Below are 13,273 nucleotides of genomic sequence, written 5' to 3' on the forward strand. Positions count from 1 at the left end.
TTCAGAGTGTGTGTGTGTGTGTTCTGCAAATACAACCCCTGTGGGCTTCACAGTCACTGTGTACTACAAAAATATACAGCAGGGTTTCACATTGTGTGTGTGTTTGTGTGCTACAAATACATCCCAGCTGGCTTCACACTTGTGTGTGTGTGCACTGCAAAGACACCCCAGTGGACTTCACAATCACTGTGTGTGTGTGTGTGCGTGTGCTGCAAATACACCTTAGCGGGGCTTCCCTTCAAACCCTGGGATGGGTGGGTGTGCTGCAAATTCACCCCTGCGGGCTTCACACTGACAGTGTGTGCACTGCAAATACATCCCAGTGTGGCTTCAAACTGTGTGTGTGTGTGTGCGTGCGCTGCAAATACACCCCACTAGGGCTTCCTTTCACACCCAGGCTGTGTGTATGCTGCAAATACACCACATCAGGGCTTCACATCACTGTGTGCTGCAAATACACCCCAGTGGGACTTCCTCCAAACCCAGGATCTGTGTATGTGTGCCTCAAATACACCCTATTAAAGTTTCACACCCCACTGTGTGTGTATGCTGCAAATACACCACCACCTGAGCTTCACACCCACTGTGTGTGCATGTTGTAAATACTGTACTCCCACTCACCTGAGCTTTTCCTTGCACAATATATTTATGTTTTCCAAATACTGCAATTGGCAAAGTTTTCCTTTCCACGGTTCTGCAGGTGTGTTTGCATGTGTCTGTAAAATGGGGCAAACACCACCACTGGACAGGGATTCCCCTTTGCACCACTGGATGCGTGCTGGTGCAAATGTTGCCAGAGGCTAGGAACTTTTCCCTTTGCACCACAATCTTTCTGTGAATCGAATTGTGTGTGCACACGTGCAGAACATAGGTTGGTGGCATTCATCAGCAATCCTGCAGTAGGAGGATAGGAAGCCCATGTTTGGACCATGACTGTAGATACTCTAGGCCTCTTTTAATAAGGGTTTATTGCAAATATCGACTCTGAATGAGCTCTCCTTTCATGCCAGCATGTGTGGGTTACACATTGCAGCACTTGTCAATAGGCCACTGACCAGGGAGCGGAGGAGAAATGTTCTTTCCTCCTCCTAAGTAACAAAGCTGGTCGGTAAAGACCTTTGACTGCCCTTTAAAGTGACTCAGGGAAGCTTTCTGGGTGGCTGGGAGAGCAAGCCTCACCTCTCTTGCTAAAGGGAGAGGGTTAAAAATCCACCCTCCTTTACCTCAGCACATCTCCACTGGATTCAAACAGGCCTGCGTGGTTGTGGATGGGGCAGGCGGGGTTCCACACTGGTGCTACTGCAGAGCCTATATGGAGTCACATGGTGCAATGAGCTATTGGATATTCATTCAAAAAAAAAAAAATCAACCAAGCAATGCCTAGAGCTTGCGGCTTGAGAAACAATGTACCAAGTATAAGCAGGAGCTTTGCATGAGAGTCACATCGAGCGTATTCTCTGCAATACTGTAACAGCAATCCACAAGGGAAAACGAAAAAGGGAATATCGCCGCCACCTACCATTATCAGCAAATACAAGGGGCGGGAGGGGGGGAGAAATGTGGAAAATGCTCATATAAGGATGTCCCAAAGCATTGCAATGCAAGCACATTGGCTTGGAGCATCTCTCTGGATTAAGCCACTTGAATGAAGCAGGGAGAACTTGCCACGATCTGGGTGGAAACCATTCTGCAAAGTACACATTCCCGGTGGCCTGGGCTGACTCCTCGGTGCAGTGAAATGATGCTTTCCAGGGTGTGCAAGGAGTTGTTGATGGTGATACAAATCAATTTGTGTGGCACATACGGAAAAATAAATGTGAATGAGATCAAAATAGTACAGTGTAGGAGACCAGAGTGCCTGATGGGTATTAAAATAACTTTGACATTTCACAAATGTGCTTGTTGATGGGTGAATGGGTCAGGCTACACTAGTGTAAATTTTAAGTAATTCCAATGACTGCAGTGGTTCTACTCCAGACGTACACCTGTGTAACAAGAGCTAGGCACTATGATACTACCAATAAATAATAATAATGACCCACTATATTTCAATCATATGCAAATATTTTTTTAAATATGAAATGAGAACTTAATATTTTGTATGCATAGATGATTTATACCCAAGCATTAATTATTTAAGCTCGCGTTGATTTAGTCCCTGCCCTTTGTACACCAACTTCTTAGAGGGACAAGTGGCGTTCAGCCACCCGAGATTGAGCAATAATAGAACTGAGAGGCTCCAATCACAATGCAGGCTCTGTTGTGCTGGGCACTGTATAAACATAGAATCCTAGAATATCAGGGTTGGAAGGGACCTCAGGAGGTCATCTAGTCCAACCCCCTGCTCAAAGCAGGACCAATCCCCAGAAAGATTTTTACCCCAGATCCCTAAATGGCCCCCTCAAGGACTGAACTCACAACTGTGGGTTTAGCAGGCCAATGCTCAAACTACTGAGCTATCCCTGCCTCCCCCATGTAACAAAGAGACCGTCTCTGACCTGGACAACTCAAGATCCTGGTTAATGACAAGACATCCCAGGTGAATAAAACAAACAGATGGGTAGGGGTAGGGGTGGGAGAAAGGGGAGACAAGGCGTGACTATCAAATGAGCATATTTTCACAGAGACTAGCTGTACGCACATTGTAACGTGCCACCTGAATTCAGCCGAGCAGGCAGAAATCACAACTATGTAAGCAATTTCAGTCTCACTTGGCTGTGATTTGGGTGTCAACATATCAGCTGAGCGTTTGTGACTGGTGCATGTTTCATCAATACCGATTGTAAAACTGACTCCAATACATTTTAAATGAAAATCAACATTGTGAAAGGATTGTGCAAATTTTCCCTAGCTGGTGTTATGATAATGACATAAAATAAAGTAGTGGGCAAAGCCAAGAGGATGGGGTAGTTTTATAGCAGTGGTAATTGGTTCTGCTGCCTTTATCTGTAGGGGTTAGTTTGAATCCAGCTTGTAACAATAATGACCAAAAGTTGCCTCCAGATGAAGGCCATTTGATAGTCTAGGTACATTGAGTTCAGTGATTTCAGCCTTTTCCCCCCACGCATGAGTGTCTGCATCATAAAAACCACCAACACAATTGACACTTGTTGCAAACCGGGCTGGCCAACTTAGCAGAAAGGCTGAGGAATGAATGGGAACCATTCTGAATATAAAAGGGCCAAAAGTCAAAACCAGTAGTGGGATAGTCATTTTGTAGGGAATGAGATTCTTCCCATTGGACTTTCTAACCATTCTACAGAATGCTTCCGCAGGGCATTAATTTTCTGTTAAATTCTACAGGATGAGCCAAACAAAAACCCAACCCCGTAAAAAACTAAAATGCCATAGGGTTTTCCCATAAGGCAAGGCGACTACATTTAGGCCTAGCCTCCACTTACAAATTTTGTCATTATAACTAAAACAACAAAACCTTCCTAGCATAGGTGCAGCTTATCCCAGCAAAAAAGTGCTTTTCCTGGTATAGCTTATGCTGGTTTGGCAAGTGGAAAGCAGTTTTATGCCAGCTGTGTCGACACTAGGGCTTTTCTCAGCAAAGAAATGTCACAAAGCTCCCATCCCTAACTGACATTGCTTTCCTGCCGAAAGTTCCTAGTGTGGACTTGGGCTTAGTCTGGTCCCTGACCGGTTCCCCCCATCAGGCACAGGCTGGTGGGGGAATTTGAATTGGTATGCCTGTAGCTGTTCTGTGGATAAATGGAGGACTTCCACCTCCACCAATGTCGGTCCAGCACCTTTGATGAGCAGCAAATTCACACACAAAATTAACAGTATTCTAAAAAACGCCAAAATATAATCTCCAAATCAACTCCCTGGATGCTGTTAGAGGAAAACACCATCTAGTGGACAGCAGTAGTAATCACACCACTGATTGGTAAGACAACAGAGTATTCCCAAGTTTTGCACACTGGGAGGGAATAATGCAGGCCCACCTGAGCTATATTGGTAATAACTGAACACCCCTAAACAGGGAAGATCATGCATTTGGTGTGAGCTTCTGGTCTCCGCTCTCTCCCTTCAGCTATCAGTTTCAGGGCAAGACTTACAAACCAGATATATTGGGAACTGTCTGGCTAATGCATTCTGGTTTCAGAAACACGGCTGCGTGAATCCCCACATGCTCTGTGCCCTTGGCCCCTCATGACATTGGGCTTTCTGGAGTACCAGGCAGGTCCAGCAGGTGAAGAAGTTTGGAGCCGTTAGAGAAAATGATGGCTACTGGGAGGATCAAGTAACGGGATTGATGTAGGACAACCCTAGGCTTGGTCCCAGACATCATAGCATTATATACAGAGGGGATCTTTTACTATCCCCCATGGCTTGTGTTTTCTTATCATGCCACACAGAGAGGGGCTCTGGAATGACAACTGGGAGGCAGATGGGGTGGTAGGCAGTGGTGGGTGGTGGAGGAACGGCCTGTGAGCCAAAGCAGTGGGTGCAATTGTGCAAAGCTGCAGTTGGAAGGTGGAGGAGGTGGGAAGTGGCGGGAGAGAGGTTAGATCAGGTGGAAAATGAAGCTGACAGCTGAGACAGAGTGGCAACTGCAAGTGGAGGGGAGAGACCGATGAGGAAGGATGCTTGAGAGGCCACTGGACATAGAAGGAACTGGAGGGAAGGCCATAGGGAGCTAGAAGTCAATAGGTTCCCAGGGGCGGGGGGAACAGGCATCTGGACAGTGAAGGGATCTGGAAGGTGGGCCAGGGAGAGGAACAGAACTGAGTGGGGCAAGGGAGAAGTAAGCTACATCAAAGGGGGGGAGGCGCAGGAGCACTGCTGAAATGGTGGCCTTCAGAGAGGAAGGGACACAGTGAATGGGTGACACCCACAGCTTACATCTGGCCATTTTTAACAGGTGAGGCAGCACATTACAGGCCATGGCCTGATTCCATCTGAGAGCGGATGCAAGGCACAGTTGACCCAGAGGGTGGGGCTGGTTGGCTCTTAGACCCAGATACACAAAGATATTTTGGCTCCTAACTTTCATTGAAACCAGTGGAAGTTAGGAGCCTAAATATCTTTGGGGATCTGGGGCTATGACCACTACAAACTTTGGTTGATGCAAGTAATGTCGGCGTAAAGCCGCTGCAGTTAGCATATTGCTCGTGCATGTGCCTACTTGACTCCTTGCGTCAGCGTTGATAGTACTCAGCTGGAGTGCTCGTGTTGATGCCCACTGCAGTGCACCATGGGTAGGTATCGCAGTGTGCAGCTCACCATCATCCAGCACAATGCCTCTTGGGAAATTTTGGCAACGCATAATGGGGCAGAAACGAGTAATGCAGGAGTGAGTAGGAGCCAGTGATCAAGCTATCATCATGCAACTTTCTCCATCCCATAATACCATCCATATCCCATAATTTTTGTGCTTTTTAAAAAAAATCCCACAAACCTGGGTGGCACGTTTCACTGTCTGCCATCTCTGATGGAAGCATGAAGCCTGCACAGCTCTGCCCTATTGTGGTAAGCATTGCCAACACAGGACACACGATCCAACGGTATTTGAAGAGCCACAAGAAGAAATGCAGCAGCAGGAGATATGGTGGTTTTGTGGAAGACAGATTGCTGCGGGCTACAGCAAAAACCAATTCAAGGTGGTTGTTGGTGTTCATGGAGCAGCTGCAGATGGTGGAGTGCTGCTTCTGGGCCTGAGAACCAAGCACTGACTGGTGGGATCTCATCATAATGCAGGTTTGGGAGGATGCAGAAGTTTTTGATGCAAAAGGCCACGTTCCTTGATCTGTGTGCTTAGCTCACCCCACCCCTCCAGCACAGCAACAACAAAATCAGAGCTGTACTAGCAGCGGAGAAGTGAGTGGTGATCGTGCTGTGGAAACTTGCAACACCAGATGCTACTGGTCAGTGGGAAATGACTTTGGAGCTAGAAAATCCACTGTGGGGGCTGTTGTCATGCAAGTGTGCAGGACCATTAATCGACTCCTGCTATGGAGGACTGTGACTCTCAGTACTGTGCAGGACATGGCGGATGGATTTGCAGCAATGGGCTTCCCGAATTTTGGTGGGGGTGATAGATGGCATGAATATCCCTATGTGATGGGGAGTACAAACCCCACACTGGGCCAGAAGGTAGCTCTGCCCCTCCAGCCCTGCAGACCATGCTCCAATTGGAGGAAGGGTTGAAAAGGGAGCAACCCAGCTCAGAAGTGGGGAGGAGGACAGATCAACCCTGAAGGTTATTGACAAGGGCTTCAGAGAAGTCTCCCCGAGGGGATATGACTCTGCTGAGCCCGGTTGGGGCTGGCAGTTTGGTTCCCCTTTCTTTTTCTCTTCATGTTGAACTGGAAGCTGGGAGAGGAAAGCAGCAGGAAGAAGTGACCCAAGGAGGGTAACTCATGGGGCACCTTCGGGGGCCAGACACTGTTGACCCTCCTAGGGCCCTGGGTCAGAGCCTGCCAGAGTGGGTGGGCCCAGGCTCCCCTACCACTGCCCTATGACCAGAGGGACGCAAGCCTCTTGCCCACCTCTGATTAAAAGAGGGCCTGGGCCGCAAGACCTACCCATTGGGAGGTGGCGCTAAGTGTGCTAACCACTAGGCCACGTAACCCACTGAGGACTCTATCATACCCTATTTTGGCACCAGGCCGCCTTGCCACAGAGTACATCAACAGAAAGGGCAACTTTTCTATGGTTATGCAAGCATTAGATTACTGGGGACACTTCACCAAAATCAATGTTGGCTGGTCAGGGAAAGTGCATGACCCTCACATCTTTAGAGAGACGAGGTGGGTGAGGTAATATTTTTTACTGGACCGACTTCTGTTGGTGAGAGAGACAAGTTTTCGAGCTTACACAGCGCTCTTCTTCAGGTGTGGGAAAGGAACTCCAAGTGTCACAGCTAAATGCAAGATGGGAACAGATTGTTTAGCATATTCTATGTGCTAACTACTTATGCTAAACAATCTGTTCCCACCTTGCATTTAGCGGTGATGCTCAGAGTATCTTTCCCGGACTTGAAGAAGAGCTCTGTGTGGCTCGAAAGCTTGTCTCTCTCACAAAGCAAAGTTAGTCCAATAAAAGATATTACCTCACCCACCGTGACTCTCTAATATCCTGGGACTCACATGGCTACAACTACACTGCATATTCCCATCTTTAAGAGCACTGGACTGTTCAGAGAGCTACAAGCAGGGACTTTCTTTCCTGACCGCTGAATTACCATTGGCGATGTTGAAATACCCATAGTGATCCTGGGGGACCCAGTTTACTCCGTACTCCCCGGCCTCATGAAACTGGACGTCAGCCACCTGGACAGCACCAAGGAAAGAGTCAACGACTGGCTCAGCAGGTGTAGAATGACAGCTGATGGGCTTTTGGTAGAATGAAGGGACGCTGGCGTTGATTACTGAGAAGATTGGATCTCAGTGAAAAAACATCCCAGTGGTTATAGCTGCCCCTCAAGGCTGCAACGGCAGCAGCTACAGATAAAACACAGAGAGGTGTCATTGTATTTGCAGTCGCAATGGCCAGCAAAAGTTAGGTTTCAGAACTCCCTTCCCTTGTTCCCCAAGAGTTTTAAACAAAATGCTTCAGAGCACCTCTGCACAGCACCACTCTGCAGTCCTAGCTATGGGGAGTATGGCCCACCGGGGGTGAGGGGGCCAGGAAAATTAGAAGGGAATTGTGCGGTTGCATGAAACAGTAAAATTTTGCCCCCTATTTCCATGGGTATGAGTACAGGACAATGGCACTGAATACTGGCAGTTTTTCACCGGCGGTGGTGATTTCAGCTGATATTCTTGAGTGTAACAAAGGCACAGAGAGCTCAGCGGTTGGTGGCATTTCGAAGCTGCCCGGGCTTGGATGCCGTTAGCTTGTTTACTGCAATGGTGCTTGGGGATGTCACTGCAGACTGGCATGGGAAAGTGTCCTACTGCAGAGAAAGAAATAAAGCTGTGTGATGGAGTGCCCACCCCACACAAAGCCTGGAGGGGGTAAAGTGGCTAGGCAGGCCAATTAACTGCCCAGGCTGCACCTAAAGATGGAGACAGGGAGCAGGCCACTAATTGAAAATGGGCTCAGCTTGGCAGGAACAGGATGGGCCGGTATAAAGCCCAGGAGCTGCAAATGACTGAGCCTGGGAGAGGAGCATACGCCAATGCCAATGACACTGAGGTATGCAGGATTGTTGTAGCTGTGTTGGTCCCAGGATATTAGGGAGACTAGGTGGGGGAGGTAATATCTTGTAGCCTGCAGAAGAGCTCTGTATAAGCCATAGGCACCGACTTCCCCTCTGCCCGGTGGGTGCTCGCCCCACCCCCTGCCTCTGGCCCTACCCCTGCACTGCCCTCGCCCCACCCCCATTCCACCCCTTCCTCAAAGTCCCCGCCTCACCCCGCCTTTTTCCACCCCAGTCCTGCCCCCTTCCTGCCCCCATCCCACCCCCTTCCTCCAAGTCCCCACCCCTGCCCTGCCTCTTCTCTGCCTCCTCCGCTGAGAGCGCTGCATCCCTGCTCCTCCCCCTCCCTCCCAGAAAGTCCTAAGCGCCGCCAACGGGAAGCGCTGGGAGAGAGGGGGTCGCGGCGTGCTCGGGGGGTAAGGAGGCGAGGAGGGGGGAGCTTGGCTGCCGGTGGGTGCGGAGCACCCGCTAATTTTTCCCCATGAGTGCTCCAGCCCCAGAGCACCCACGGAGTCGGCGCCTAAGCTCAAAAGCTTGTCTCTCTCACCAACAGAAGTTGGCCCAGTAAAAGATATTATCTCACCGACCTTGTCTCTCTAATCATACCAGTGACGGGAATAATTCCTCTGCATCCTGTTCTGTGGAACACAAGCACCGAGTCTCCCAAAAGCAGTCCTACAAAGAAGATGAGGAGACCAGGGTTTGCCATTGTGGCCAATAGCTTTTCCTTGGAGCCATTCTGGAGTGTCAGAAAGTGGAACAATCCGTGATAATAATGCCTTGCCCTTACATAGCATTTTCATGGAAAGCTCTCAGAGCACTTTACAGACATGCACAATTTCTTTGCCTTGTATTGCAGATTGTGGGAAACTGAGGCAGAGGGGTGAGGCAGCTTGGCCAGGATCACATCGTGAACCAGGAACAGCATCCAGGTTGCTTGATTCTCAGTTCTAACCCCAGGCCACTAGCCTCTTGACAGTGCAGTGAATTGATTCTACTCAGTACAGAATCAATAACATTTTACCCGGTAGGTGTTTGGGGCTCGAACACTGGGGGAAATAGTTCTGATTCTGATGTTTATGTTCCAAACTCTCTAAGTCAACTTCTGCTCTCACTTATGCCACTGCAACACTATTGAATCAATAGGGATAGAGGGCTTAACTCAGCACTGAGGACAGTGGGGCTGCGGGGGGGTAACTGAGGGCAAGATTTGGCTTTCAGGATATTGATTTACTCCACAGATTTTAATGTACCTAGTACTTGGCTGCTGGACAAAATAAATAAACCCCAGCAGAAGGAGTGTGAACACTGCGCTGCATGTACATTAAAGAATTCAGCAAATATGTCAAACGCAGAAGCGGAAATCTGACGAGAACGCTGTACAAATAAACAAACGTTTTAATTATTTGTCTCCCAAGGGGGCACAGCAGAAAAATATGAAACGCGGAATCCAAGCACTGCTTGTGCTTCATCATCGTAATACCATGGGCAATTCCATCTCAGGGTCTTACAGGGCTTTTCAAACAGTGAACCTCAGCAGCGGGGGTCACTATCCTCCCCGCCGTGTGGCAGGGAAGTAGCTAGAAAAAGTGAGGCACAGCTAAGTTAAGTGATTTACACAAAAACAGGTAGTCTGTGGCTGAACTGGGAATTGAGCCTAGCACAGTGCTTTCTCCACGTCTATCTTCGCCATTAGCATTGCAAGGGAAATTCGTGACACTGTCTAGGCCAGGGGTGGCCAACCTGAGCCTGAGAAGGAGCCAGAATTTACCAATGTACATTGCCAAAGAGCCACAGTAATATGTCAGCAGCCCCCCAATCAGCTCCCCTACCCCACTCCCAGCGCCTCCCTCCCGCCCACCGGCAGCCCCATCAGCACCTCCCGATCAGCCGTTTCATGGCGTACAAGAGGCTGGCGGCGGGGGGGGGGGGGGGAGGGGGGAGGAGCGAGGGCACTGCAGGCTCAGGGAAGGGAACGGGAAGGGGTAGAGTGGGGGCAGGACCTGTGGCAGAGCCAGGGGCTGAGCAGTGAGCACCCCCCGGCACATTGGAAAGTTGGCACCTGTAGCTCCAGCCCTGGAGTTGGTGCCTATACAAGGAGCCGCATATTAACTTCTGAAGAGCCGCATGTGGCTCCGGAGCCACAGGTTGGCCACCCCTGGTCTAGGCCTTGATTCAAAGTAATGAAACTATATGCCGCCATCCCTTAAAGGGAGAAAATGATTGCCGTAAATCTTACCATCAGGGAGATAAGGACCTCTAGTCAACCAATGAATGCACTAGATCCCTATTTTTCAGGAGGTTTATATTTGGGGATATGAAATCCAGTCAGGAACTCTGTTATATGAAATGCACTTTCCAACAACTCCCTATACATCCCGCACGAAAGATCCATCTCACAGACACGCTTATGTATCTGCATGGAACACGCTTTAGTTTTCAATACGACTTGCAGCTAATTAAACAAACATGAAACGTTCCCTGCCAACAAAATGGAGCCATCTGTTAATCCTATAACTCAGTCTTAATAAATGGTCAATCAAAGAATCTCCCATTTCCTTACGTTGGTGCTGACAGAACTCATACAGTTATAACGTGTTGACGAATGGCAACTGGAGCTGAGAGGATACACCATCTGCTGGGTTTGTGTGCACATCTTGCATAGGAACATATGACAAGGGATAATAAACTATATTCATCAATTGTACAATGAGCTCAAGACAGAATGCCTGACATCAAGAGTTCGCTCGTAGTTACATAGCACTGTTTTACCAATGGCTGATCTTGGGTTGGGAGCTACTCCTACGAAGTTTTACATTTTGCCACATTTGTGGAAATACTAATCCTGCAACACAAATAAATAAAGTAATAATTATCACTATTATTAATAAACCATTGCACCTATCATCTGAGGAGCTCAGGACACTTTATAAACACTCATTAATTAACCCTTACAATGCCCTGGTGAGATACATACCCTTATAAAAACAAATATGGGGCTGACCCACTGTAGGAACCCAAAGCACTGCCATGCTGTTTTTATACCTATCTGCTTTTAAATCATGACTGTAGGTGTTTATTGCAATTTTTAAAACAGAAGTGTTATTGTTACATACAAAAGAAATACCCTGGTGCATTGTCTGGAAACAATCAGCTCAAGTGATGCATCACTACAGCCCAGATTTTCAAAGGTATTTACGTGCCTAACTCCCATTGGTGCCCAGATAGTAGGAAAAACTTTCTAATATGAGATAAATGGAAACAATTGCTCACCTCCGATGACACTATATGACAGCATATCTATGTACATAGACGTGTACCATGGTGTCCATCACATCAGGACCCACATGTCTGATCTCACTAAAACCCAACATTAATAAAAATATTAGTATCTGCATAATAAAATAATGAACTACAGAACCTCCTGCCTTCACTACTGGAATGGAGGACAGGGAATGATTGACCAAATGCCAGGGCTTTCCGTTCATACAACTTTGTATTCTGAAATTAAAATATATACTCCATACAAAAACGTATACCGAAGAACTACAGTAAAAGAATAATCAACTTGCAAAATCAAACCAACAAAGTCAGAAAAAGCAACCTTAACTCCTCCCCATGGTGCATTATGACATAGTCCTTAACATGATCACATGCTATTTTTTCCTGAAGGATTCCTGTCTCATTACGGGTGCAATTCAACCCCATGGAGAGAGTCGGCAAAAGGTCTGGGCCCCACTTAAGACCCCTGGAATCCTTATTTTTGTGAAGATTTAAGTTTCAGGGGTGCATAAGCCTTATTCTTATTCTCTGAGCAGGGCTAAATTTCACCCTCAGTGCCCAAGTTAGGTGAGGCAGCTAATCATGATTTATTTTTATCCTTGTCGTTCAATGTGTGACCCATACTTCATAGCCCGCAATCCCTCCAAATCCACAGTGAATGAGGCAGTGAACTTGTGAATTATTTTTCTATTATTAATGATTATTATTATTTCTGTTCTGGCAGTACCTACACGCCTCAATCATGCACCAAGGTCTCCTGGTGCTAGGCGCTGTACAAATACAGAACAAAAAAAACAGTCCCTACCCTGACATGCTTGCAATCTAATATCAGACAAGAGATGACAAGGAAATGCACCAGAGATGGGGAGCACATGGCGATGGTGAGGCAGTAGTTGTCAGCAGGACAGGCTGTGGTCATAGTTCACCTATTGCCAAATCATTGTCAAGTGGTTGTTTTGTTAACACCTGCCTCATGGACCATCACATGTGAAGCAGAGTTCCAGCCTTTCACGGAATGTTTGTCTCTGCCATAAGCACATGGTAATTCATTGGCATAAGGTTGCTCATGAGAACTGGGCTACTAACGCTTAAACAAAATGAATAGACCAACCGGACATACAAAACACCCCTCACAAAAATATTCTGCAAAAAGAAGAACAGGAGTACTTGTGGCACCTTAGAGACTAACAAATTTATTAGAGCATAAGCTTTCGTGGACTACAGCCCACTTCTTCGGATGCAGTCCACGAAAGCTTATGCTCTAATAAATTTGTTAGTCTCTAAGGTGCCACAAGTACTCCTGTTCTTCTTTTTGCGGATACAGACTAACACGGCTGTTACTCTGAAAAATATTCTGGACAGCTGTCTAATATGGTGATCTACGCAGTCCCTGATTAAGAGAAGCTAAGGAAATATGGGCTCTGATGCATTTATTTAAATAGGGGGTGTGTCATATTTTTAGCTTCCAACTTCAACGGTCCCCCTAAATTTAAACACAGACGTGGGCCCCGAGTGTGCCAACACTTTTGCATGTGCTTAACTGTACCCAGCTGAGGAGACCCATTAAAGTCAAGCACGTGCAGGAGTGTTTGCAGAATTGGGGCCTTCGTGCCTAGGACTGCATTGTACGTGCCTGGTAGCGAGATGGCTAACTCCCATATCCTCTCACCATGTTTACACATGGAGGTCTGATTTTTCAAAATATCTCCGGTCAGCTCTGCTGGTAGTGACAGCAGCTTGTCTGAGGATTCGGAGCTGCAGGCAGATGGGCTTGATGAAACAAGACGCTGATCTCTCCTGAGGCACTGTTCAACCGAACGCTTGAGGCCTTGGGCC

General features: G+C 47.6%; 1 protein-coding gene across 3 annotated transcripts in view; it reads right to left on the reverse strand.

Moving 5' to 3' along the window:
• The window catches only part of SAMD4A (sterile alpha motif domain containing 4A), a 225,753-nt gene that overhangs the window by 208,986 nt on the left and 3,494 nt on the right, over positions 1 to 13,273 (reverse strand). The gene's annotated exons all lie outside the window — the stretch shown is intronic.

Source organism: Chrysemys picta, chromosome 4, assembly GCF_011386835.1.
Source record: "Chrysemys picta bellii isolate R12L10 chromosome 4, ASM1138683v2, whole genome shotgun sequence".
In the NCBI taxonomy this organism is placed as follows: domain Eukaryota; kingdom Metazoa; phylum Chordata; order Testudines; family Emydidae; genus Chrysemys; species Chrysemys picta.